The 22896-nt window shown below is 46.3% G+C and overlaps 15 non-coding genes across 15 annotated transcripts; all 15 read left to right on the top strand.

Moving 5' to 3' along the window:
• Positions 1-403: 403 nt before the first annotated feature.
• Positions 404-594, top strand: LOC142278373 (U2 spliceosomal RNA). Its single transcript, XR_012741285.1, has one exon. It is a non-coding gene; the product is annotated as a U2 spliceosomal RNA (small nuclear RNA).
• A 1387-nt stretch (positions 595-1981) lies between these two features.
• On the top strand, positions 1982-2172 carry LOC142278371 (U2 spliceosomal RNA). Its single transcript, XR_012741284.1, has one exon. It is a non-coding gene; the product is annotated as a U2 spliceosomal RNA (small nuclear RNA).
• Positions 2173-3559: 1387 nt separating this feature from the next.
• Positions 3560-3750, top strand: LOC142278370 (U2 spliceosomal RNA). The gene has a single exon (XR_012741283.1). It is a non-coding gene; the product is annotated as a U2 spliceosomal RNA (small nuclear RNA).
• A 1387-nt stretch (positions 3751-5137) lies between these two features.
• Positions 5138-5328, top strand: LOC142278388 (U2 spliceosomal RNA). The gene has a single exon (XR_012741299.1). It is a non-coding gene; the product is annotated as a U2 spliceosomal RNA (small nuclear RNA).
• A 1387-nt stretch (positions 5329-6715) lies between these two features.
• Positions 6716-6906, top strand: LOC142278369 (U2 spliceosomal RNA). Its single transcript, XR_012741282.1, has one exon. It is a non-coding gene; the product is annotated as a U2 spliceosomal RNA (small nuclear RNA).
• A 1387-nt stretch (positions 6907-8293) lies between these two features.
• On the top strand, positions 8294-8484 carry LOC142278368 (U2 spliceosomal RNA). The gene has a single exon (XR_012741281.1). It is a non-coding gene; the product is annotated as a U2 spliceosomal RNA (small nuclear RNA).
• A 1387-nt stretch (positions 8485-9871) lies between these two features.
• On the top strand, positions 9872-10062 carry LOC142278367 (U2 spliceosomal RNA). The gene has a single exon (XR_012741280.1). It is a non-coding gene; the product is annotated as a U2 spliceosomal RNA (small nuclear RNA).
• Positions 10063-11449: 1387 nt separating this feature from the next.
• LOC142278366 (U2 spliceosomal RNA) lies at positions 11450-11640 on the top strand. Its single transcript, XR_012741279.1, has one exon. It is a non-coding gene; the product is annotated as a U2 spliceosomal RNA (small nuclear RNA).
• Positions 11641-13027: 1387 nt separating this feature from the next.
• On the top strand, positions 13028-13218 carry LOC142278365 (U2 spliceosomal RNA). Its single transcript, XR_012741278.1, has one exon. It is a non-coding gene; the product is annotated as a U2 spliceosomal RNA (small nuclear RNA).
• Positions 13219-14605: 1387 nt separating this feature from the next.
• Positions 14606-14796, top strand: LOC142278364 (U2 spliceosomal RNA). Its single transcript, XR_012741277.1, has one exon. It is a non-coding gene; the product is annotated as a U2 spliceosomal RNA (small nuclear RNA).
• Positions 14797-16183: 1387 nt separating this feature from the next.
• LOC142278391 (U2 spliceosomal RNA) lies at positions 16184-16374 on the top strand. The gene has a single exon (XR_012741302.1). It is a non-coding gene; the product is annotated as a U2 spliceosomal RNA (small nuclear RNA).
• Positions 16375-17761: 1387 nt separating this feature from the next.
• On the top strand, positions 17762-17952 carry LOC142278390 (U2 spliceosomal RNA). The gene has a single exon (XR_012741301.1). It is a non-coding gene; the product is annotated as a U2 spliceosomal RNA (small nuclear RNA).
• A 1387-nt stretch (positions 17953-19339) lies between these two features.
• Positions 19340-19530, top strand: LOC142278387 (U2 spliceosomal RNA). Its single transcript, XR_012741298.1, has one exon. It is a non-coding gene; the product is annotated as a U2 spliceosomal RNA (small nuclear RNA).
• A 1387-nt stretch (positions 19531-20917) lies between these two features.
• LOC142278375 (U2 spliceosomal RNA) lies at positions 20918-21108 on the top strand. Its single transcript, XR_012741287.1, has one exon. It is a non-coding gene; the product is annotated as a U2 spliceosomal RNA (small nuclear RNA).
• A 1387-nt stretch (positions 21109-22495) lies between these two features.
• LOC142278363 (U2 spliceosomal RNA) lies at positions 22496-22686 on the top strand. Its single transcript, XR_012741276.1, has one exon. It is a non-coding gene; the product is annotated as a U2 spliceosomal RNA (small nuclear RNA).
• Positions 22687-22896: the final 210 nt, after the last annotated feature.

Below are 22896 nucleotides of genomic sequence, written 5' to 3'. Positions count from 1 at the left end.
GTACAGAGGGCAGGGTTTGGGGGCTGGGAAGGAAAGGGAAAAGATTAGGGTTTGGGGATGATGAAAGGGCTTTCTACGGGTAAGGATGGCAAAGGGTGGCAGTGACGGAAAGTCAGGCAACCTGTCCTGTCCGTCTTTTTGTATCGTGAATTGGAAAGACTGCAAGGGGGAGGGGAGTTGCTTGCGCCCTAAAGGAGGAGTTATTCAGATTCATTGCAGTGGGCGGCGGCTGCAAAACGCACCATTCTTCTTGTTTTGGCTCTGCAAAGCAGCCTTTTCAAGGGTTGGCTTGGGTGACAAAATGTCTTGTGTAGGCGTGGGTTTGTCTCCCTCTCGCTCTCTCTCCCTAAGATGTGTCCGGCATAGGCCAGGGTGCCACTCGAGGCCCAAACCAATTCTGGTTATCGCTTCTCGGCCTTTTGGCTAAGATCAAGTGTAGTATCTGTTCTTATCAGTTTAATATCTGATACGTCCCCTATCTGGGGACCATATATTAAATGGATTTTTAGAACAGGGAGATGGAAAAAGAGCTTGCTCTGTCCACTCCACGCATTGACCTGGTATTGCAGTACCTCCAGGAACGGTGCACCCCTTCTTAACCCAGTTTCCAAAAGCAGAACTCAATTCACCTGATTCATATTAGCCCGATTTAATGAATTGGAAGAAAGCATACGTCTTCATATGCACCTCAATTTGGCCCATTCACTTTTCACACTTCCTCCTTTTGTTTTTTATCTTTCACACTTTTGACTTTCTTTATTCATCCAAATAGCAAACTCATCACCACTCAACCTGACCAACTCGGCTATGTCCCCGTGCTGCAGTTCTCTGTCTTATCTAGATCATTTGCAATTGAATGGAATAGATCCCTTTTGGACAAAGTGGATTCACCTGCTGCTGCAGTGACCACAGGTGTGATAACATCTAGAATTGGCATCTGGTGCGATCTCTCCGCTTCCACTCCAAAGAAAGTTACCTGTTTATTCCTATCATGCATTGGTTTTTGGGGTTTTCTTTGAGTAATGATGATCTCTTTAGTAGTCTGTTGGCGCCCTCTCCTGGAGGAATAGTTTGCTTGCTCTTGGACATTCTAAAAGAGAGGTCATGATAGACATTGAGCTTCTGAGCTCAATTGGGGACAGTCATGGGTGATGAATGTTTGCAACCTACTGCGAAGCCTCATACCGCAATATAAGGAACGTCAAATACTAAGAAAGGGCGGCCTATGAAAGAATTACTACTTTCAATAAGTACACTTAAACGGCTAATTGGGAATAGAAAAACTGTAAAAAGCCCTCTGAGAAAGCCCCCCTCTAACCTTTGATAGTAAGCTTTTCTGTAGTCTGCCTGTTGATGTATTTTCCGTTTGAACTGTGCACAACATGAAGAGACGGAACACTGGCGGCTTGTCACAATGCCCCCCGATGACATCACAATAGCGCTGCTGCCTAGAAAACAAGCTGCGCAGAAGAAGTTGTTCTTTGGGTGGGAGGGTGGGCTAGTGGAAGGAGGGGGCAATCTCTTTTTTTCCCGGGTGGTAGGGGGATGACAGGAGAAGGGAAGCGGGTGGTGAGAAAGGTACAGAGGGCAGGGTTTGGGGGCTGGGAAGGAAAGGGAAAAGATTAGGGTTTGGGGATGATGAAAGGGCTTTCTACGGGTAAGGATGGCAAAGGGTGGCAGTGACGGAAAGTCAGGCAACCTGTCCTGTCCGTCTTTTTGTATCGTGAATTGGAAAGACTGCAAGGGGGAGGGGAGTTGCTTGCGCCCTAAAGGAGGAGTTATTCAGATTCATTGCAGTGGGCGGCGGCTGCAAAACGCACCATTCTTCTTGTTTTGGCTCTGCAAAGCAGCCTTTTCAAGGGTTGGCTTGGGTGACAAAATGTCTTGTGTAGGCGTGGGTTTGTCTCCCTCTCGCTCTCTCTCCCTAAGATGTGTCCGGCATAGGCCAGGGTGCCACTCGAGGCCCAAACCAATTCTGGTTATCGCTTCTCGGCCTTTTGGCTAAGATCAAGTGTAGTATCTGTTCTTATCAGTTTAATATCTGATACGTCCCCTATCTGGGGACCATATATTAAATGGATTTTTAGAACAGGGAGATGGAAAAAGAGCTTGCTCTGTCCACTCCACGCATTGACCTGGTATTGCAGTACCTCCAGGAACGGTGCACCCCTTCTTAACCCAGTTTCCAAAAGCAGAACTCAATTCACCTGATTCATATTAGCCCGATTTAATGAATTGGAAGAAAGCATACGTCTTTATATGCACCTCAATTTGGCCCATTCACTTTTCACACTTCCTCCTTTTGTTTTTTATCTTTCACACTTTTGACTTTCTTTATTCATCCAAATAGCAAACTCATCACCACTCAACCTGACCAACTCGGCTATGTCCCCGTGCTGCAGTTCTCTGTCTTATCTAGATCATTTGCAATTGAATGGAATAGATCCCTTTTGGACAAAGTGGATTCACCTGCTGCTGCAGTGACCACAGGTGTGATAACATCTAGAATTGGCATCTGGTGCGATCTCTCCGCTTCCACTCCAAAGAAAGTTACCTGTTTATTCCTATCATGCATTGGTTTTTGGGGTTTTCTTTGAGTAATGATGATCTCTTTAGTAGTCTGTTGGCGCCCTCTCCTGGAGGAATAGTTTGCTTGCTCTTGGACATTCTAAAAGAGAGGTCATGATAGACATTGAGCTTCTGAGCTCAATTGGGGACAGTCATGGGTGATGAATGTTTGCAACCTACTGCGAAGCCTCATACCGCAATATAAGGAACGTCAAATACTAAGAAAGGGCGGCCTATGAAAGAATTACTACTTTCAATAAGTACACTTAAACGGCTAATTGGGAATAGAAAAACTGTAAAAAGCCCTCTGAGAAAGCCCCCCTCTAACCTTTGATAGTAAGCTTTTCTGTAGTCTGCCTGTTGATGTATTTTCCGTTTGAACTGTGCACAACATGAAGAGACGGAACACTGGCGGCTTGTCACAATGCCCCCCGATGACATCACAATAGCGCTGCTGCCTAGAAAACAAGCTGCGCAGAAGAAGTTGTTCTTTGGGTGGGAGGGTGGGCTAGTGGAAGGAGGGGGCAATCTCTTTTTTTCCCGGGTGGTAGGGGGATGACAGGAGAAGGGAAGCGGGTGGTGAGAAAGGTACAGAGGGCAGGGTTTGGGGGCTGGGAAGGAAAGGGAAAAGATTAGGGTTTGGGGATGATGAAAGGGCTTTCTACGGGTAAGGATGGCAAAGGGTGGCAGTGACGGAAAGTCAGGCAACCTGTCCTGTCCGTCTTTTTGTATCGTGAATTGGAAAGACTGCAAGGGGGAGGGGAGTTGCTTGCGCCCTAAAGGAGGAGTTATTCAGATTCATTGCAGTGGGCGGCGGCTGCAAAACGCACCATTCTTCTTGTTTTGGCTCTGCAAAGCAGCCTTTTCAAGGGTTGGCTTGGGTGACAAAATGTCTTGTGTAGGCGTGGGTTTGTCTCCCTCTCGCTCTCTCTCCCTAAGATGTGTCCGGCATAGGCCAGGGTGCCACTCGAGGCCCAAACCAATTCTGGTTATCGCTTCTCGGCCTTTTGGCTAAGATCAAGTGTAGTATCTGTTCTTATCAGTTTAATATCTGATACGTCCCCTATCTGGGGACCATATATTAAATGGATTTTTAGAACAGGGAGATGGAAAAAGAGCTTGCTCTGTCCACTCCACGCATTGACCTGGTATTGCAGTACCTCCAGGAACGGTGCACCCCTTCTTAACCCAGTTTCCAAAAGCAGAACTCAATTCACCTGATTCATATTAGCCCGATTTAATGAATTGGAAGAAAGCATACGTCTTCATATGCACCTCAATTTGGCCCATTCACTTTTCACACTTCCTCCTTTTGTTTTTTATCTTTCACACTTTTGACTTTCTTTATTCATCCAAATAGCAAACTCATCACCACTCAACCTGACCAACTCGGCTATGTCCCCGTGCTGCAGTTCTCTGTCTTATCTAGATCATTTGCAATTGAATGGAATAGATCCCTTTTGGACAAAGTGGATTCACCTGCTGCTGCAGTGACCACAGGTGTGATAACATCTAGAATTGGCATCTGGTGCGATCTCTCCGCTTCCACTCCAAAGAAAGTTACCTGTTTATTCCTATCATGCATTGGTTTTTGGGGTTTTCTTTGAGTAATGATGATCTCTTTAGTAGTCTGTTGGCGCCCTCTCCTGGAGGAATAGTTTGCTTGCTCTTGGACATTCTAAAAGAGAGGTCATGATAGACATTGAGCTTCTGAGCTCAATTGGGGACAGTCATGGGTGATGAATGTTTGCAACCTACTGCGAAGCCTCATACCGCAATATAAGGAACGTCAAATACTAAGAAAGGGCGGCCTATGAAAGAATTACTACTTTCAATAAGTACACTTAAACGGCTAATTGGGAATAGAAAAACTGTAAAAAGCCCTCTGAGAAAGCCCCCCTCTAACCTTTGATAGTAAGCTTTTCTGTAGTCTGCCTGTTGATGTATTTTCCGTTTGAACTGTGCACAACATGAAGAGACGGAACACTGGCGGCTTGTCACAATGCCCCCCGATGACATCACAATAGCGCTGCTGCCTAGAAAACAAGCTGCGCAGAAGAAGTTGTTCTTTGGGTGGGAGGGTGGGCTAGTGGAAGGAGGGGGCAATCTCTTTTTTTCCCGGGTGGTAGGGGGATGACAGGAGAAGGGAAGCGGGTGGTGAGAAAGGTACAGAGGGCAGGGTTTGGGGGCTGGGAAGGAAAGGGAAAAGATTAGGGTTTGGGGATGATGAAAGGGCTTTCTACGGGTAAGGATGGCAAAGGGTGGCAGTGACGGAAAGTCAGGCAACCTGTCCTGTCCGTCTTTTTGTATCGTGAATTGGAAAGACTGCAAGGGGGAGGGGAGTTGCTTGCGCCCTAAAGGAGGAGTTATTCAGATTCATTGCAGTGGGCGGCGGCTGCAAAACGCACCATTCTTCTTGTTTTGGCTCTGCAAAGCAGCCTTTTCAAGGGTTGGCTTGGGTGACAAAATGTCTTGTGTAGGCGTGGGTTTGTCTCCCTCTCGCTCTCTCTCCCTAAGATGTGTCCGGCATAGGCCAGGGTGCCACTCGAGGCCCAAACCAATTCTGGTTATCGCTTCTCGGCCTTTTGGCTAAGATCAAGTGTAGTATCTGTTCTTATCAGTTTAATATCTGATACGTCCCCTATCTGGGGACCATATATTAAATGGTTTTTTAGAACAGGGAGATGGAAAAAGAGCTTGCTCTGTCCACTCCACGCATTGACCTGGTATTGCAGTACCTCCAGGAACGGTGCACCCCTTCTTAACCCAGTTTCCAAAAGCAGAACTCAATTCACCTGATTCATATTAGCCCGATTTAATGAATTGGAAGAAAGCATACGTCTTCATATGCACCTCAATTTGGCCCATTCACTTTTCACACTTCCTCCTTTTGTTTTTTATCTTTCACACTTTTGACTTTCTTTATTCATCCAAATAGCAAACTCATCACCACTCAACCTGACCAACTCGGCTATGTCCCCGTGCTGCAGTTCTCTGTCTTATCTAGATCATTTGCAATTGAATGGAATAGATCCCTTTTGGACAAAGTGGATTCACCTGCTGCTGCAGTGACCACAGGTGTGATAACATCTAGAATTGGCATCTGGTGCGATCTCTCCGCTTCCACTCCAAAGAAAGTTACCTGTTTATTCCTATCATGCATTGGTTTTTGGGGTTTTCTTTGAGTAATGATGATCTCTTTAGTAGTCTGTTGGCGCCCTCTCCTGGAGGAATAGTTTGCTTGCTCTTGGACATTCTAAAAGAGAGGTCATGATAGACATTGAGCTTCTGAGCTCAATTGGGGACAGTCATGGGTGATGAATGTTTGCAACCTACTGCGAAGCCTCATACCGCAATATAAGGAACGTCAAATACTAAGAAAGGGCGGCCTATGAAAGAATTACTACTTTCAATAAGTACACTTAAACGGCTAATTGGGAATAGAAAAACTGTAAAAAGCCCTCTGAGAAAGCCCCCCTCTAACCTTTGATAGTAAGCTTTTCTGTAGTCTGCCTGTTGATGTATTTTCCGTTTGAACTGTGCACAACATGAAGAGACGGAACACTGGCGGCTTGTCACAATGCCCCCCGATGACATCACAATAGCGCTGCTGCCTAGAAAACAAGCTGCGCAGAAGAAGTTGTTCTTTGGGTGGGAGGGTGGGCTAGTGGAAGGAGGGGGCAATCTCTTTTTTTCCCGGGTGGTAGGGGGATGACAGGAGAAGGGAAGCGGGTGGTGAGAAAGGTACAGAGGGCAGGGTTTGGGGGCTGGGAAGGAAAGGGAAAAGATTAGGGTTTGGGGATGATGAAAGGGCTTTCTACGGGTAAGGATGGCAAAGGGTGGCAGTGACGGAAAGTCAGGCAACCTGTCCTGTCCGTCTTTTTGTATCGTGAATTGGAAAGACTGCAAGGGGGAGGGGAGTTGCTTGCGCCCTAAAGGAGGAGTTATTCAGATTCATTGCAGTGGGCGGCGGCTGCAAAACGCACCATTCTTCTTGTTTTGGCTCTGCAAAGCAGCCTTTTCAAGGGTTGGCTTGGGTGACAAAATGTCTTGTGTAGGCGTGGGTTTGTCTCCCTCTCGCTCTCTCTCCCTAAGATGTGTCCGGCATAGGCCAGGGTGCCACTCGAGGCCCAAACCAATTCTGGTTATCGCTTCTCGGCCTTTTGGCTAAGATCAAGTGTAGTATCTGTTCTTATCAGTTTAATATCTGATACGTCCCCTATCTGGGGACCATATATTAAATGGATTTTTAGAACAGGGAGATGGAAAAAGAGCTTGCTCTGTCCACTCCACGCATTGACCTGGTATTGCAGTACCTCCAGGAACGGTGCACCCCTTCTTAACCCAGTTTCCAAAAGCAGAACTCAATTCACCTGATTCATATTAGCCCGATTTAATGAATTGGAAGAAAGCATACGTCTTCATATGCACCTCAATTTGGCCCATTCACTTTTCACACTTCCTCCTTTTGTTTTTTATCTTTCACACTTTTGACTTTCTTTATTCATCCAAATAGCAAACTCATCACCACTCAACCTGACCAACTCGGCTATGTCCCCGTGCTGCAGTTCTCTGTCTTATCTAGATCATTTGCAATTGAATGGAATAGATCCCTTTTGGACAAAGTGGATTCACCTGCTGCTGCAGTGACCACAGGTGTGATAACATCTAGAATTGGCATCTGGTGCGATCTCTCCGCTTCCACTCCAAAGAAAGTTACCTGTTTATTCCTATCATGCATTGGTTTTTGGGGTTTTCTTTGAGTAATGATGATCTCTTTAGTAGTCTGTTGGCGCCCTCTCCTGGAGGAATAGTTTGCTTGCTCTTGGACATTCTAAAAGAGAGGTCATGATAGACATTGAGCTTCTGAGCTCAATTGGGGACAGTCATGGGTGATGAATGTTTGCAACCTACTGCGAAGCCTCATACCGCAATATAAGGAACGTCAAATACTAAGAAAGGGCGGCCTATGAAAGAATTACTACTTTCAATAAGTACACTTAAACGGCTAATTGGGAATAGAAAAACTGTAAAAAGCCCTCTGAGAAAGCCCCCCTCTAACCTTTGATAGTAAGCTTTTCTGTAGTCTGCCTGTTGATGTATTTTCCGTTTGAACTGTGCACAACATGAAGAGACGGAACACTGGCGGCTTGTCACAATGCCCCCCGATGACATCACAATAGCGCTGCTGCCTAGAAAACAAGCTGCGCAGAAGAAGTTGTTCTTTGGGTGGGAGGGTGGGCTAGTGGAAGGAGGGGGCAATCTCTTTTTTTCCCGGGTGGTAGGGGGATGACAGGAGAAGGGAAGCGGGTGGTGAGAAAGGTACAGAGGGCAGGGTTTGGGGGCTGGGAAGGAAAGGGAAAAGATTAGGGTTTGGGGATGATGAAAGGGCTTTCTACGGGTAAGGATGGCAAAGGGTGGCAGTGACGGAAAGTCAGGCAACCTGTCCTGTCCGTCTTTTTGTATCGTGAATTGGAAAGACTGCAAGGGGGAGGGGAGTTGCTTGCGCCCTAAAGGAGGAGTTATTCAGATTCATTGCAGTGGGCGGCGGCTGCAAAACGCACCATTCTTCTTGTTTTGGCTCTGCAAAGCAGCCTTTTCAAGGGTTGGCTTGGGTGACAAAATGTCTTGTGTAGGCGTGGGTTTGTCTCCCTCTCGCTCTCTCTCCCTAAGATGTGTCCGGCATAGGCCAGGGTGCCACTCGAGGCCCAAACCAATTCTGGTTATCGCTTCTCGGCCTTTTGGCTAAGATCAAGTGTAGTATCTGTTCTTATCAGTTTAATATCTGATACGTCCCCTATCTGGGGACCATATATTAAATGGATTTTTAGAACAGGGAGATGGAAAAAGAGCTTGCTCTGTCCACTCCACGCATTGACCTGGTATTGCAGTACCTCCAGGAACGGTGCACCCCTTCTTAACCCAGTTTCCAAAAGCAGAACTCAATTCACCTGATTCATATTAGCCCGATTTAATGAATTGGAAGAAAGCATACGTCTTCATATGCACCTCAATTTGGCCCATTCACTTTTCACACTTCCTCCTTTTGTTTTTTATCTTTCACACTTTTGACTTTCTTTATTCATCCAAATAGCAAACTCATCACCACTCAACCTGACCAACTCGGCTATGTCCCCGTGCTGCAGTTCTCTGTCTTATCTAGATCATTTGCAATTGAATGGAATAGATCCCTTTTGGACAAAGTGGATTCACCTGCTGCTGCAGTGACCACAGGTGTGATAACATCTAGAATTGGCATCTGGTGCGATCTCTCCGCTTCCACTCCAAAGAAAGTTACCTGTTTATTCCTATCATGCATTGGTTTTTGGGGTTTTCTTTGAGTAATGATGATCTCTTTAGTAGTCTGTTGGCGCCCTCTCCTGGAGGAATAGTTTGCTTGCTCTTGGACATTCTAAAAGAGAGGTCATGATAGACATTGAGCTTCTGAGCTCAATTGGGGACAGTCATGGGTGATGAATGTTTGCAACCTACTGCGAAGCCTCATACCGCAATATAAGGAACGTCAAATACTAAGAAAGGGCGGCCTATGAAAGAATTACTACTTTCAATAAGTACACTTAAACGGCTAATTGGGAATAGAAAAACTGTAAAAAGCCCTCTGAGAAAGCCCCCCTCTAACCTTTGATAGTAAGCTTTTCTGTAGTCTGCCTGTTGATGTATTTTCCGTTTGAACTGTGCACAACATGAAGAGACGGAACACTGGCGGCTTGTCACAATGCCCCCCGATGACATCACAATAGCGCTGCTGCCTAGAAAACAAGCTGCGCAGAAGAAGTTGTTCTTTGGGTGGGAGGGTGGGCTAGTGGAAGGAGGGGGCAATCTCTTTTTTTCCCGGGTGGTAGGGGGATGACAGGAGAAGGGAAGCGGGTGGTGAGAAAGGTACAGAGGGCAGGGTTTGGGGGCTGGGAAGGAAAGGGAAAAGATTAGGGTTTGGGGATGATGAAAGGGCTTTCTACGGGTAAGGATGGCAAAGGGTGGCAGTGACGGAAAGTCAGGCAACCTGTCCTGTCCGTCTTTTTGTATCGTGAATTGGAAAGACTGCAAGGGGGAGGGGAGTTGCTTGCGCCCTAAAGGAGGAGTTATTCAGATTCATTGCAGTGGGCGGCGGCTGCAAAACGCACCATTCTTCTTGTTTTGGCTCTGCAAAGCAGCCTTTTCAAGGGTTGGCTTGGGTGACAAAATGTCTTGTGTAGGCGTGGGTTTGTCTCCCTCTCGCTCTCTCTCCCTAAGATGTGTCCGGCATAGGCCAGGGTGCCACTCGAGGCCCAAACCAATTCTGGTTATCGCTTCTCGGCCTTTTGGCTAAGATCAAGTGTAGTATCTGTTCTTATCAGTTTAATATCTGATACGTCCCCTATCTGGGGACCATATATTAAATGGATTTTTAGAACAGGGAGATGGAAAAAGAGCTTGCTCTGTCCACTCCACGCATTGACCTGGTATTGCAGTACCTCCAGGAACGGTGCACCCCTTCTTAACCCAGTTTCCAAAAGCAGAACTCAATTCACCTGATTCATATTAGCCCGATTTAATGAATTGGAAGAAAGCATACGTCTTCATATGCACCTCAATTTGGCCCATTCACTTTTCACACTTCCTCCTTTTGTTTTTTATCTTTCACACTTTTGACTTTCTTTATTCATCCAAATAGCAAACTCATCACCACTCAACCTGACCAACTCGGCTATGTCCCCGTGCTGCAGTTCTCTGTCTTATCTAGATCATTTGCAATTGAATGGAATAGATCCCTTTTGGACAAAGTGGATTCACCTGCTGCTGCAGTGACCACAGGTGTGATAACATCTAGAATTGGCATCTGGTGCGATCTCTCCGCTTCCACTCCAAAGAAAGTTACCTGTTTATTCCTATCATGCATTGGTTTTTGGGGTTTTCTTTGAGTAATGATGATCTCTTTAGTAGTCTGTTGGCGCCCTCTCCTGGAGGAATAGTTTGCTTGCTCTTGGACATTCTAAAAGAGAGGTCATGATAGACATTGAGCTTCTGAGCTCAATTGGGGACAGTCATGGGTGATGAATGTTTGCAACCTACTGCGAAGCCTCATACCGCAATATAAGGAACGTCAAATACTAAGAAAGGGCGGCCTATGAAAGAATTACTACTTTCAATAAGTACACTTAAACGGCTAATTGGGAATCGAAAAACTGTAAAAAGCCCTCTGAGAAAGCCCCCCTCTAACCTTTGATAGTAAGCTTTTCTGTAGTCTGCCTGTTGATGTATTTTCCGTTTGAACTGTGCACAACATGAAGAGACGGAACACTGGCGGCTTGTCACAATGCCCCCCGATGACATCACAATAGCGCTGCTGCCTAGAAAACAAGCTGCGCAGAAGAAGTTGTTCTTTGGGTGGGAGGGTGGGCTAGTGGAAGGAGGGGGCAATCTCTTTTTTTCCCGGGTGGTAGGGGGATGACAGGAGAAGGGAAGCGGGTGGTGAGAAAGGTACAGAGGGCAGGGTTTGGGGGCTGGGAAGGAAAGGGAAAGGATTAGGGTTTGGGGATGATGAAAGGGCTTTCTACGGGTAAGGATGGCAAAGGGTGGCAGTGACGGAAAGTCAGGCAACCTGTCCTGTCCGTCTTTTTGTATCGTGAATTGGAAAGACTGCAAGGGGGAGGGGAGTTGCTTGCGCCCTAAAGGAGGAGTTATTCAGATTCATTGCAGTGGGCGGCGGCTGCAAAACGCACCATTCTTCTTGTTTTGGCTCTGCAAAGCAGCCTTTTCAAGGGTTGGCTTGGGTGACAAAATGTCTTGTGTAGGCGTGGGTTTGTCTCCCTCTCGCTCTCTCTCCCTAAGATGTGTCCGGCATAGGCCAGGGTGCCACTCGAGGCCCAAACCAATTCTGGTTATCGCTTCTCGGCCTTTTGGCTAAGATCAAGTGTAGTATCTGTTCTTATCAGTTTAATATCTGATACGTCCCCTATCTGGGGACCATATATTAAATGGATTTTTAGAACAGGGAGATGGAAAAAGAGCTTGCTCTGTCCACTCCACGCATTGACCTGGTATTGCAGTACCTCCAGGAACGGTGCACCCCTTCTTAACCCAGTTTCCAAAAGCAGAACTCAATTCACCTGATTCATATTAGCCCGATTTAATGAATTGGAAGAAAGCATACGTCTTCATATGCACCTCAATTTGGCCCATTCACTTTTCACACTTCCTCCTTTTGTTTTTTATCTTTCACACTTTTGACTTTCTTTATTCATCCAAATAGCAAACTCATCACCACTCAACCTGACCAACTCGGCTATGTCCCCGTGCTGCAGTTCTCTGTCTTATCTAGATCATTTGCAATTGAATGGAATAGATCCCTTTTGGACAAAGTGGATTCACCTGCTGCTGCAGTGACCACAGGTGTGATAACATCTAGAATTGGCATCTGGTGCGATCTCTCCGCTTCCACTCCAAAGAAAGTTACCTGTTTATTCCTATCATGCATTGGTTTTTGGGGTTTTCTTTGAGTAATGATGATCTCTTTAGTAGTCTGTTGGCGCCCTCTCCTGGAGGAATAGTTTGCTTGCTCTTGGACATTCTAAAAGAGAGGTCATGATAGACATTGAGCTTCTGAGCTCAATTGGGGACAGTCATGGGTGATGAATGTTTGCAACCTACTGCGAAGCCTCATACCGCAATATAAGGAACGTCAAATACTAAGAAAGGGCGGCCTATGAAAGAATTACTACTTTCAATAAGTACACTTAAACGGCTAATTGGGAATAGAAAAACTGTAAAAAGCCCTCTGAGAAAGCCCCCCTCTAACCTTTGATAGTAAGCTTTTCTGTAGTCTGCCTGTTGATGTATTTTCCGTTTGAACTGTGCACAACATGAAGAGACGGAACACTGGCGGCTTGTCACAATGCCCCCCGATGACATCACAATAGCGCTGCTGCCTAGAAAACAAGCTGCGCAGAAGAAGTTGTTCTTTGGGTGGGAGGGTGGGCTAGTGGAAGGAGGGGGCAATCTCTTTTTTTCCCGGGTGGTAGGGGGATGACAGGAGAAGGGAAGCGGGTGGTGAGAAAGGTACAGAGGGCAGGGTTTGGGGGCTGGGAAGGAAAGGGAAAAGATTAGGGTTTGGGGATGATGAAAGGGCTTTCTACGGGTAAGGATGGCAAAGGGTGGCAGTGACGGAAAGTCAGGCAACCTGTCCTGTCCGTCTTTTTGTATCGTGAATTGGAAAGACTGCAAGGGGGAGGGGAGTTGCTTGCGCCCTAAAGGAGGAGTTATTCAGATTCATTGCAGTGGGCGGCGGCTGCAAAACGCACCATTCTTCTTGTTTTGGCTCTGCAAAGCAGCCTTTTCAAGGGTTGGCTTGGGTGACAAAATGTCTTGTGTAGGCGTGGGTTTGTCTCCCTCTCGCTCTCTCTCCCTAAGATGTGTCCGGCATAGGCCAGGGTGCCACTCGAGGCCCAAACCAATTCTGGTTATCGCTTCTCGGCCTTTTGGCTAAGATCAAGTGTAGTATCTGTTCTTATCAGTTTAATATCTGATACGTCCCCTATCTGGGGACCATATATTAAATGGATTTTTAGAACAGGGAGATGGAAAAAGAGCTTGCTCTGTCCACTCCACGCATTGACCTGGTATTGCAGTACCTCCAGGAACGGTGCACCCCTTCTTAACCCAGTTTCCAAAAGCAGAACTCAATTCACCTGATTCATATTAGCCCGATTTAATGAATTGGAAGAAAGCATACGTCTTCATATGCACCTCAATTTGGCCCATTCACTTTTCACACTTCCTCCTTTTGTTTTTTATCTTTCACACTTTTGACTTTCTTTATTCATCCAAATAGCAAACTCATCACCACTCAACCTGACCAACTCGGCTATGTCCCCGTGCTGCAGTTCTCTGTCTTATCTAGATCATTTGCAATTGAATGGAATAGATCCCTTTTGGACAAAGTGGATTCACCTGCTGCTGCAGTGACCACAGGTGTGATAACATCTAGAATTGGCATCTGGTGCGATCTCTCCGCTTCCACTCCAAAGAAAGTTACCTGTTTATTCCTATCATGCATTGGTTTTTGGGGTTTTCTTTGAGTAATGATGATCTCTTTAGTAGTCTGTTGGCGCCCTCTCCTGGAGGAATAGTTTGCTTGCTCTTGGACATTCTAAAAGAGAGGTCATGATAGACATTGAGCTTCTGAGCTCAATTGGGGACAGTCATGGGTGATGAATGTTTGCAACCTACTGCGAAGCCTCATACCGCAATATAAGGAACGTCAAATACTAAGAAAGGGCGGCCTATGAAAGAATTACTACTTTCAATAAGTACACTTAAACGGCTAATTGGGAATAGAAAAACTGTAAAAAGCCCTCTGAGAAAGCCCCCCTCTAACCTTTGATAGTAAGCTTTTCTGTAGTCTGCCTGTTGATGTATTTTCCGTTTGAACTGTGCACAACATGAAGAGACGGAACACTGGCGGCTTGTCACAATGCCCCCCGATGACATCACAATAGCGCTGCTGCCTAGAAAACAAGCTGCGCAGAAGAAGTTGTTCTTTGGGTGGGAGGGTGGGCTAGTGGAAGGAGGGGGCAATCTCTTTTTTTCCCGGGTGGTAGGGGGATGACAGGAGAAGGGAAGCGGGTGGTGAGAAAGGTACAGAGGGCAGGGTTTGGGGGCTGGGAAGGAAAGGGAAAAGATTAGGGTTTGGGGATGATGAAAGGGCTTTCTACGGGTAAGGATGGCAAAGGGTGGCAGTGACGGAAAGTCAGGCAACCTGTCCTGTCCGTCTTTTTGTATCGTGAATTGGAAAGACTGCAAGGGGGAGGGGAGTTGCTTGCGCCCTAAAGGAGGAGTTATTCAGATTCATTGCAGTGGGCGGCGGCTGCAAAACGCACCATTCTTCTTGTTTTGGCTCTGCAAAGCAGCCTTTTCAAGGGTTGGCTTGGGTGACAAAATGTCTTGTGTAGGCGTGGGTTTGTCTCCCTCTCGCTCTCTCTCCCTAAGATGTGTCCGGCATAGGCCAGGGTGCCACTCGAGGCCCAAACCAATTCTGGTTATCGCTTCTCGGCCTTTTGGCTAAGATCAAGTGTAGTATCTGTTCTTATCAGTTTAATATCTGATACGTCCCCTATCTGGGGACCATATATTAAATGGATTTTTAGAACAGGGAGATGGAAAAAGAGCTTGCTCTGTCCACTCCACGCATTGACCTGGTATTGCAGTACCTCCAGGAACGGTGCACCCCTTCTTAACCCAGTTTCCAAAAGCAGAACTCAATTCACCTGATTCATATTAGCCCGATTTAATGAATTGGAAGAAAGCATACGTCTTCATATGCACCTCAATTTGGCCCATTCACTTTTCACACTTCCTCCTTTTGTTTTTTATCTTTCACACTTTTGACTTTCTTTATTCATCCAAATAGCAAACTCATCACCACTCAACCTGACCAACTCGGCTATGTCCCCGTGCTGCAGTTCTCTGTCTTATCTAGATCATTTGCAATTGAATGGAATAGATCCCTTTTGGACAAAGTGGATTCACCTGCTGCTGCAGTGACCACAGGTGTGATAACATCTAGAATTGGCATCTGGTGCGATCTCTCCGCTTCCACTCCAAAGAAAGTTACCTGTTTATTCCTATCATGCATTGGTTTTTGGGGTTTTCTTTGAGTAATGATGATCTCTTTAGTAGTCTGTTGGCGCCCTCTCCTGGAGGAATAGTTTGCTTGCTCTTGGACATTCTAAAAGAGAGGTCATGATAGACATTGAGCTTCTGAGCTCAATTGGGGACAGTCATGGGTGATGAATGTTTGCAACCTACTGCGAAGCCTCATACCGCAATATAAGGAACGTCAAATACTAAGAAAGGGCGGCCTATGAAAGAATTACTACTTTCAATAAGTACACTTAAACGGCTAATTGGGAATAGAAAAACTGTAAAAAGCCCTCTGAGAAAGCCCCCCTCTAACCTTTGATAGTAAGCTTTTCTGTAGTCTGCCTGTTGATGTATTTTCCGTTTGAACTGTGCACAACATGAAGAGACGGAACACTGGCGGCTTGTCACAATGCCCCCCGATGACATCACAATAGCGCTGCTGCCTAGAAAACAAGCTGCGCAGAAGAAGTTGTTCTTTGGGTGGGAGGGTGGGCTAGTGGAAGGAGGGGGCAATCTCTTTTTTTCCCGGGTGGTAGGGGGATGACAGGAGAAGGGAAGCGGGTGGTGAGAAAGGTACAGAGGGCAGGGTTTGGGGGCTGGGAAGGAAAGGGAAAAGATTAGGGTTTGGGGATGATGAAAGGGCTTTCTACGGGTAAGGATGGCAAAGGGTGGCAGTGACGGAAAGTCAGGCAACCTGTCCTGTCCGTCTTTTTGTATCGTGAATTGGAAAGACTGCAAGGGGGAGGGGAGTTGCTTGCGCCCTAAAGGAGGAGTTATTCAGATTCATTGCAGTGGGCGGCGGCTGCAAAACGCACCATTCTTCTTGTTTTGGCTCTGCAAAGCAGCCTTTTCAAGGGTTGGCTTGGGTGACAAAATGTCTTGTGTAGGCGTGGGTTTGTCTCCCTCTCGCTCTCTCTCCCTAAGATGTGTCCGGCATAGGCCAGGGTGCCACTCGAGGCCCAAACCAATTCTGGTTATCGCTTCTCGGCCTTTTGGCTAAGATCAAGTGTAGTATCTGTTCTTATCAGTTTAATATCTGATACGTCCCCTATCTGGGGACCATATATTAAATGGATTTTTAGAACAGGGAGATGGAAAAAGAGCTTGCTCTGTCCACTCCACGCATTGACCTGGTATTGCAGTACCTCCAGGAACGGTGCACCCCTTCTTAACCCAGTTTCCAAAAGCAGAACTCAATTCACCTGATTCATATTAGCCCGATTTAATGAATTGGAAGAAAGCATACGTCTTCATATGCACCTCAATTTGGCCCATTCACTTTTCACACTTCCTCCTTTTGTTTTTTATCTTTCACACTTTTGACTTTCTTTATTCATCCAAATAGCAAACTCATCACCACTCAACCTGACCAACTCGGCTATGTCCCCGTGCTGCAGTTCTCTGTCTTATCTAGATCATTTGCAATTGAATGGAATAGATCCCTTTTGGACAAAGTGGATTCACCTGCTGCTGCAGTGACCACAGGTGTGATAACATCTAGAATTGGCATCTGGTGCGATCTCTCCGCTTCCACTCCAAAGAAAGTTACCTGTTTATTCCTATCATGCATTGGTTTTTGGGGTTTTCTTTGAGTAATGATGATCTCTTTAGTAGTCTGTTGGCGCCCTCTCCTGGAGGAATAGTTTGCTTGCTCTTGGACATTCTAAAAGAGAGGTCATGATAGACATTGAGCTTCTGAGCTCAATTGGGGACAGTCATGGGTGATGAATGTTTGCAACCTACTGCGAAGCCTCATACCGCAATATAAGGAACGTCAAATACTAAGAAAGGGCGGCCTATGAAAGAATTACTACTTTCAATAAGTACACTTAAACGGCTAATTGGGAATAGAAAAACTGTAAAAAGCCCTCTGAGAAAGCCCCCCTCTAACCTTTGATAGTAAGCTTTTCTGTAGTCTGCCTGTTGATGTATTTTCCGTTTGAACTGTGCACAACATGAAGAGACGGAACACTGGCGGCTTGTCACAATGCCCCCCGATGACATCACAATAGCGCTGCTGCCTAGAAAACAAGCTGCGCAGAAGAAGTTGTTCTTTGGGTGGGAGGGTGGGCTAGTGGAAGGAGGGGGCAATCTCTTTTTTTCCCGGGTGGTAGGGGGATGACAGGAGAAGGGAAGCGGGTGGTGAGAAAGGTACAGAGGGCAGGGTTTGGGGGCTGGGAAGGAAAGGGAAAAGATTAGGGTTTGGGGATGATGAAAGGGCTTTCTACGGGTAAGGATGGCAAAGGGTGGCAGTGACGGAAAGTCAGGCAACCTGTCCTGTCCGTCTTTTTGTATCGTGAATTGGAAAGACTGCAAGGGGGAGGGGAGTTGCTTGCGCCCTAAAGGAGGAGTTATTCAGATTCATTGCAGTGGGCGGCGGCTGCAAAACGCACCATTCTTCTTGTTTTGGCTCTGCAAAGCAGCCTTTTCAAGGGTTGGCTTGGGTGACAAAATGTCTTGTGTAGGCGTGGGTTTGTCTCCCTCTCGCTCTCTCTCCCTAAGATGTGTCCGGCATAGGCCAGGGTGCCACTCGAGGCCCAAACCAATTCTGGTTATCGCTTCTCGGCCTTTTGGCTAAGATCAAGTGTAGTATCTGTTCTTATCAGTTTAATATCTGATACGTCCCCTATCTGGGGACCATATATTAAATGGATTTTTAGAACAGGGAGATGGAAAAAGAGCTTGCTCTGTCCACTCCACGCATTGACCTGGTATTGCAGTACCTCCAGGAACGGTGCACCCCTTCTTAACCCAGTTTCCAAAAGCAGAACTCAATTCACCTGATTCATATTAGCCCGATTTAATGAATTGGAAGAAAGCATACGTCTTCATATGCACCTCAATTTGGCCCATTCACTTTTCACACTTCCTCCTTTTGTTTTTTATCTTTCACACTTTTGACTTTCTTTATTCATCCAAATAGCAAACTCATCACCACTCAACCTGACCAACTCGGCTATGTCCCCGTGCTGCAGTTCTCTGTCTTATCTAGATCATTTGCAATTGAATGGAATAGATCCCTTTTGGACAAAGTGGATTCACCTGCTGCTGCAGTGACCACAGGTGTGATAACATCTAGAATTGGCATCTGGTGCGATCTCTCCGCTTCCACTCCAAAGAAAGTTACCTGTTTATTCCTATCATGCATTGGTTTTTGGGGTTTTCTTTGAGTAATGATGATCTCTTTAGTAGTCTGTTGGCGCCCTCTCCTGGAGGAATAGTTTGCTTGCTCTTGGACATTCTAAAAGAGAGGTCATGATAGACATTGAGCTTCTGAGCTCAATTGGGGACAGTCATGGGTGATGAATGTTTGCAACCTACTGCGAAGCCTCATACCGCAATATAAGGAACGTCAAATACTAAGAAAGGGCGGCCTATGAAAGAATTACTACTTTCAATAAGTACACTTAAACGGCTAATTGGGAATAGAAAAACTGTAAAAAGCCCTCTGAGAAAGCCCCCCTCTAACCTTTGATAGTAAGCTTTTCTGTAGTCTGCCTGTTGATGTATTTTCCGTTTGAACTGTGCACAACATGAAGAGACGGAACACTGGCGGCTTGTCACAATGCCCCCCGATGACATCACAATAGCGCTGCTGCCTAGAAAACAAGCTGCGCAGAAGAAGTTGTTCTTTGGGTGGGAGGGTGGGCTAGTGGAAGGAGGGGGCAATCTCTTTTTTTCCCGGGTGGTAGGGGGATGACAGGAGAAGGGAAGCGGGTGGTGAGAAAGGTACAGAGGGCAGGGTTTGGGGGCTGGGAAGGAAAGGGAAAAGATTAGGGTTTGGGGATGATGAAAGGGCTTTCTACGGGTAAGGATGGCAAAGGGTGGCAGTGACGGAAAGTCAGGCAACCTGTCCTGTCCGTCTTTTTGTATCGTGAATTGGAAAGACTGCAAGGGGGAGGGGAGTTGCTTGCGCCCTAAAGGAGGAGTTATTCAGATTCATTGCAGTGGGCGGCGGCTGCAAAACGCACCATTCTTCTTGTTTTGGCTCTGCAAAGCAGCCTTTTCAAGGGTTGGCTTGGGTGACAAAATGTCTTGTGTAGGCGTGGGTTTGTCTCCCTCTCGCTCTCTCTCCCTAAGATGTGTCCGGCATAGGCCAGGGTGCCACTCGAGGCCCAAACCAATTCTGGTTATCGCTTCTCGGCCTTTTGGCTAAGATCAAGTGTAGTATCTGTTCTTATCAGTTTAATATCTGATACGTCCCCTATCTGGGGACCATATATTAAATGGATTTTTAGAACAGGGAGATGGAAAAAGAGCTTGCTCTGTCCACTCCACGCATTGACCTGGTATTGCAGTACCTCCAGGAACGGTGCACCCCTTCTTAACCCAGTTTCCAAAAGCAGAACTCAATTCACCTGATTCATATTAGCCCGATTTAATGAATTGGAAGAAAGCATACGTCTTCATATGCACCTCAATTTGGCCCATTCACTTTTCACACTTCCTCCTTTTGTTTTTTATCTTTCACACTTTTGACTTTCTTTATTCATCCAAATAGCAAACTCATCACCACTCAACCTGACCAACTCGGCTATGTCCCCGTGCTGCAGTTCTCTGTCTTATCTAGATCATTTGCAATTGAATGGAATAGATCCCTTTTGGACAAAGTGGATTCACCTGCTGCTGCAGTGACCACAGGTGTGATAACATCTAGAATTGGCATCTGGTGCGATCTCTCCGCTTCCACTCCAAAGAAAGTTACCTGTTTATTCCTATCATGCATTGGTTTTTGGGGTTTTCTTTGAGTAATGATGATCTCTTTAGTAGTCTGTTGGCGCCCTCTCCTGGAGGAATAGTTTGCTTGCTCTTGGACATTCTAAAAGAGAGGTCATGATAGACATTGAGCTTCTGAGCTCAATTGGGGACAGTCATGGGTGATGAATGTTTGCAACCTACTGCGAAGCCTCATACCGCAATATAAGGAACGTCAAATACTAAGAAAGGGCGGCCTATGAAAGAATTACTACTTTCAATAAGTACACTTAAACGGCTAATTGGGAATAGAAAAACTGTAAAAAGCCCTCTGAGAAAGCCCCCCTCTAACCTTTGATAGTAAGCTTTTCTGTAGTCTGCCTGTTGATGTATTTTCCGTTTGAACTGTGCACAACATGAAGAGACGGAACACTGGCGGCTTGTCACAATGCCCCCCGATGACATCACAATAGCGCTGCTGCCTAGAAAACAAGCTGCGCAGAAGAAGTTGTTCTTTGGGTGGGAGGGTGGGCTAGTGGAAGGAGGGGGCAATCTCTTTTTTTCCCGGGTGGTAGGGGGATGACAGGAGAAGGGAAGCGGGTGGTGAGAAAGGTACAGAGGGCAGGGTTTGGGGGCTGGGAAGGAAAGGGAAAAGATTAGGGTTTGGGGATGATGAAAGGGCTTTCTACGGGTAAGGATGGCAAAGGGTGGCAGTGACGGAAAGTCAGGCAACCTGTCCTGTCCGTCTTTTTGTATCGTGAATTGGAAAGACTGCAAGGGGGAGGGGAGTTGCTTGCGCCCTAAAGGAGGAGTTATTCAGATTCATTGCAGTGGGCGGCGGCTGCAAAACGCACCATTCTTCTTGTTTTGGCTCTGCAAAGCAGCCTTTTCAAGGGTTGGCTTGGGTGACAAAATGTCTTGTGTAGGCGTGGGTTTGTCTCCCTCTCGCTCTCTCTCCCTAAGATGTGTCCGGCATAGGCCAGGGTGCCACTCGAGGCCCAAACCAATTCTGGTTATCGCTTCTCGGCCTTTTGGCTAAGATCAAGTGTAGTATCTGTTCTTATCAGTTTAATATCTGATACGTCCCCTATCTGGGGACCATATATTAAATGGATTTTTAGAACAGGGAGATGGAAAAAGAGCTTGCTCTGTCCACTCCACGCATTGACCTGGTATTGCAGTACCTCCAGGAACGGTGCACCCCTTCTTAACCCAGTTTCCAAAAGCAGAACTCAATTCACCTGATTCATATTAGCCCGATTTAATGAATTGGAAGAAAGCATACGTCTTCATATGCACCTCAATTTGGCCCATTCACTTTTCACACTTCCTCCTTTTGTTTTTTATCTTTCACACTTTTGACTTTCTTTATTCATCCAAATAGCAAACTCATCACCACTCAACCTGACCAACTCGGCTATGTCCCCGTGCTGCAGTTCTCTGTCTTATCTAGATCATTTGCAATTGAATGGAATAGATCCCTTTTGGACAAAGTGGATTCACCTGCTGCTGCAGTGACCACAGGTGTGATAACATCTAGAATTGGCATCTGGTGCGATCTCTCCGCTTCCACTCCAAAGAAAGTTACCTGTTTATTCCTATCATGCATTGGTTTTTGGGGTTTTCTTTGAGTAATGATGATCTCTTTAGTAGTCTGTTGGCGCCCTCTCCTGGAGGAATAGTTTGCTTGCTCTTGGACATTCTAAAAGAGAGGTCATGATAGACATTGAGCTTCTGAGCTCAATTGGGGACAGTCATGGGTGATGAATGTTTGCAACCTACTGCGAAGCCTCATACCGCAATATAAGGAACGTCAAATACTAAGAAAGGGCGGCCTATGAAAGAATTACTACTTTCAATAAGTACACTTAAACGGCTAATTGGGAATAGAAAAACTGTAAAAAGCCCTCTGAGAAAGCCCCCCTCTAACCTTTGATAGTAAGCTTTTCTGTAGTCTGCCTGTTGATGTATTTTCCGTTTGAACTGTGCACAACATGAAGAGACGGAACACTGGCGGCTTGTCACAATGCCCCCCGATGACATCACAATAGCGCTGCTGCCTAGAAAACAAGCTGCGCAGAAGAAGTTGTTCTTTGGGTGGGAGGGTGGGCTAGTGGAAGGAGGGGGCAATCTCTTTTTTTCCCGGGTGGTAGGGGGATGACAGGAGAAGGGAAGCGGGTGGTGAGAAAGGTACAGAGGGCAGGGTTTGGGGGCTGGGAAGGAAAGGGAAAAGATTAGGGTTTGGGGATGATGAAAGGGCTTTCTACGGGTAAGGATGGCAAAGGGTGGCAGTGACGGAAAGTCAGGCAACCTGTCCTGTCCGTCTTTTTGTATCGTGAATTGGAAAGACTGCAAGGGGGAGGGGAGTTGCTTGCGCCCTAAAGGAGGAGTTATTCAGATTCATTGCAGTGGGCGGCGGCTGCAAAACGCACCATTCTTCTTGTTTTGGCTCTGCAAAGCAGCCTTTTCAAGGGTTGGCTTGGGTGACAAAATGTCTTGTGTAGGCGTGGGTTTGTCTCCCTCTCGCTCTCTCTCCCTAAGATGTGTCCGGCATAGGCCAGGGTGCCACTCGAGGCCCAAACCAATTCTGGTTATCGCTTCTCGGCCTTTTGGCTAAGATCAAGTGTAGTATCTGTTCTTATCAGTTTAATATCTGATACGTCCCCTATCTGGGGACCATATATTAAATGGATTTTTAGAACAGGGAGATGGAAAAAGAGCTTGCTCTGTCCACTCCACGCATTGACCTGGTATTGCAGTACCTCCAGGAACGGTGCACCCCTTCTTAACCCAGTTTCCAAAAGCAGAACTCAATTCACCTGATTCATATTAGCCCGATTTAATGAATTGGAAGAAAGCATACGTCTTCATATGCACCTCAATTTGGCCCATTCACTTTTCACACTTCCTCCTTTTGTTTTTTATCTTTCACACTTTTGACTTTCTTTATTCATCCAAATAGCAAACTCATCACCACTCAACCTGACCAACTCG

Source organism: Anomaloglossus baeobatrachus, unplaced genomic scaffold, assembly GCF_048569485.1.
Source record: "Anomaloglossus baeobatrachus isolate aAnoBae1 unplaced genomic scaffold, aAnoBae1.hap1 Scaffold_4175, whole genome shotgun sequence".
In the NCBI taxonomy this organism is placed as follows: Eukaryota; Metazoa; Chordata; class Amphibia; order Anura; family Aromobatidae; genus Anomaloglossus; species Anomaloglossus baeobatrachus.
The sequence above is the reverse complement of the archived record's forward strand: the minus strand, read 5'-3'. Positions and strand labels throughout refer to the sequence as shown.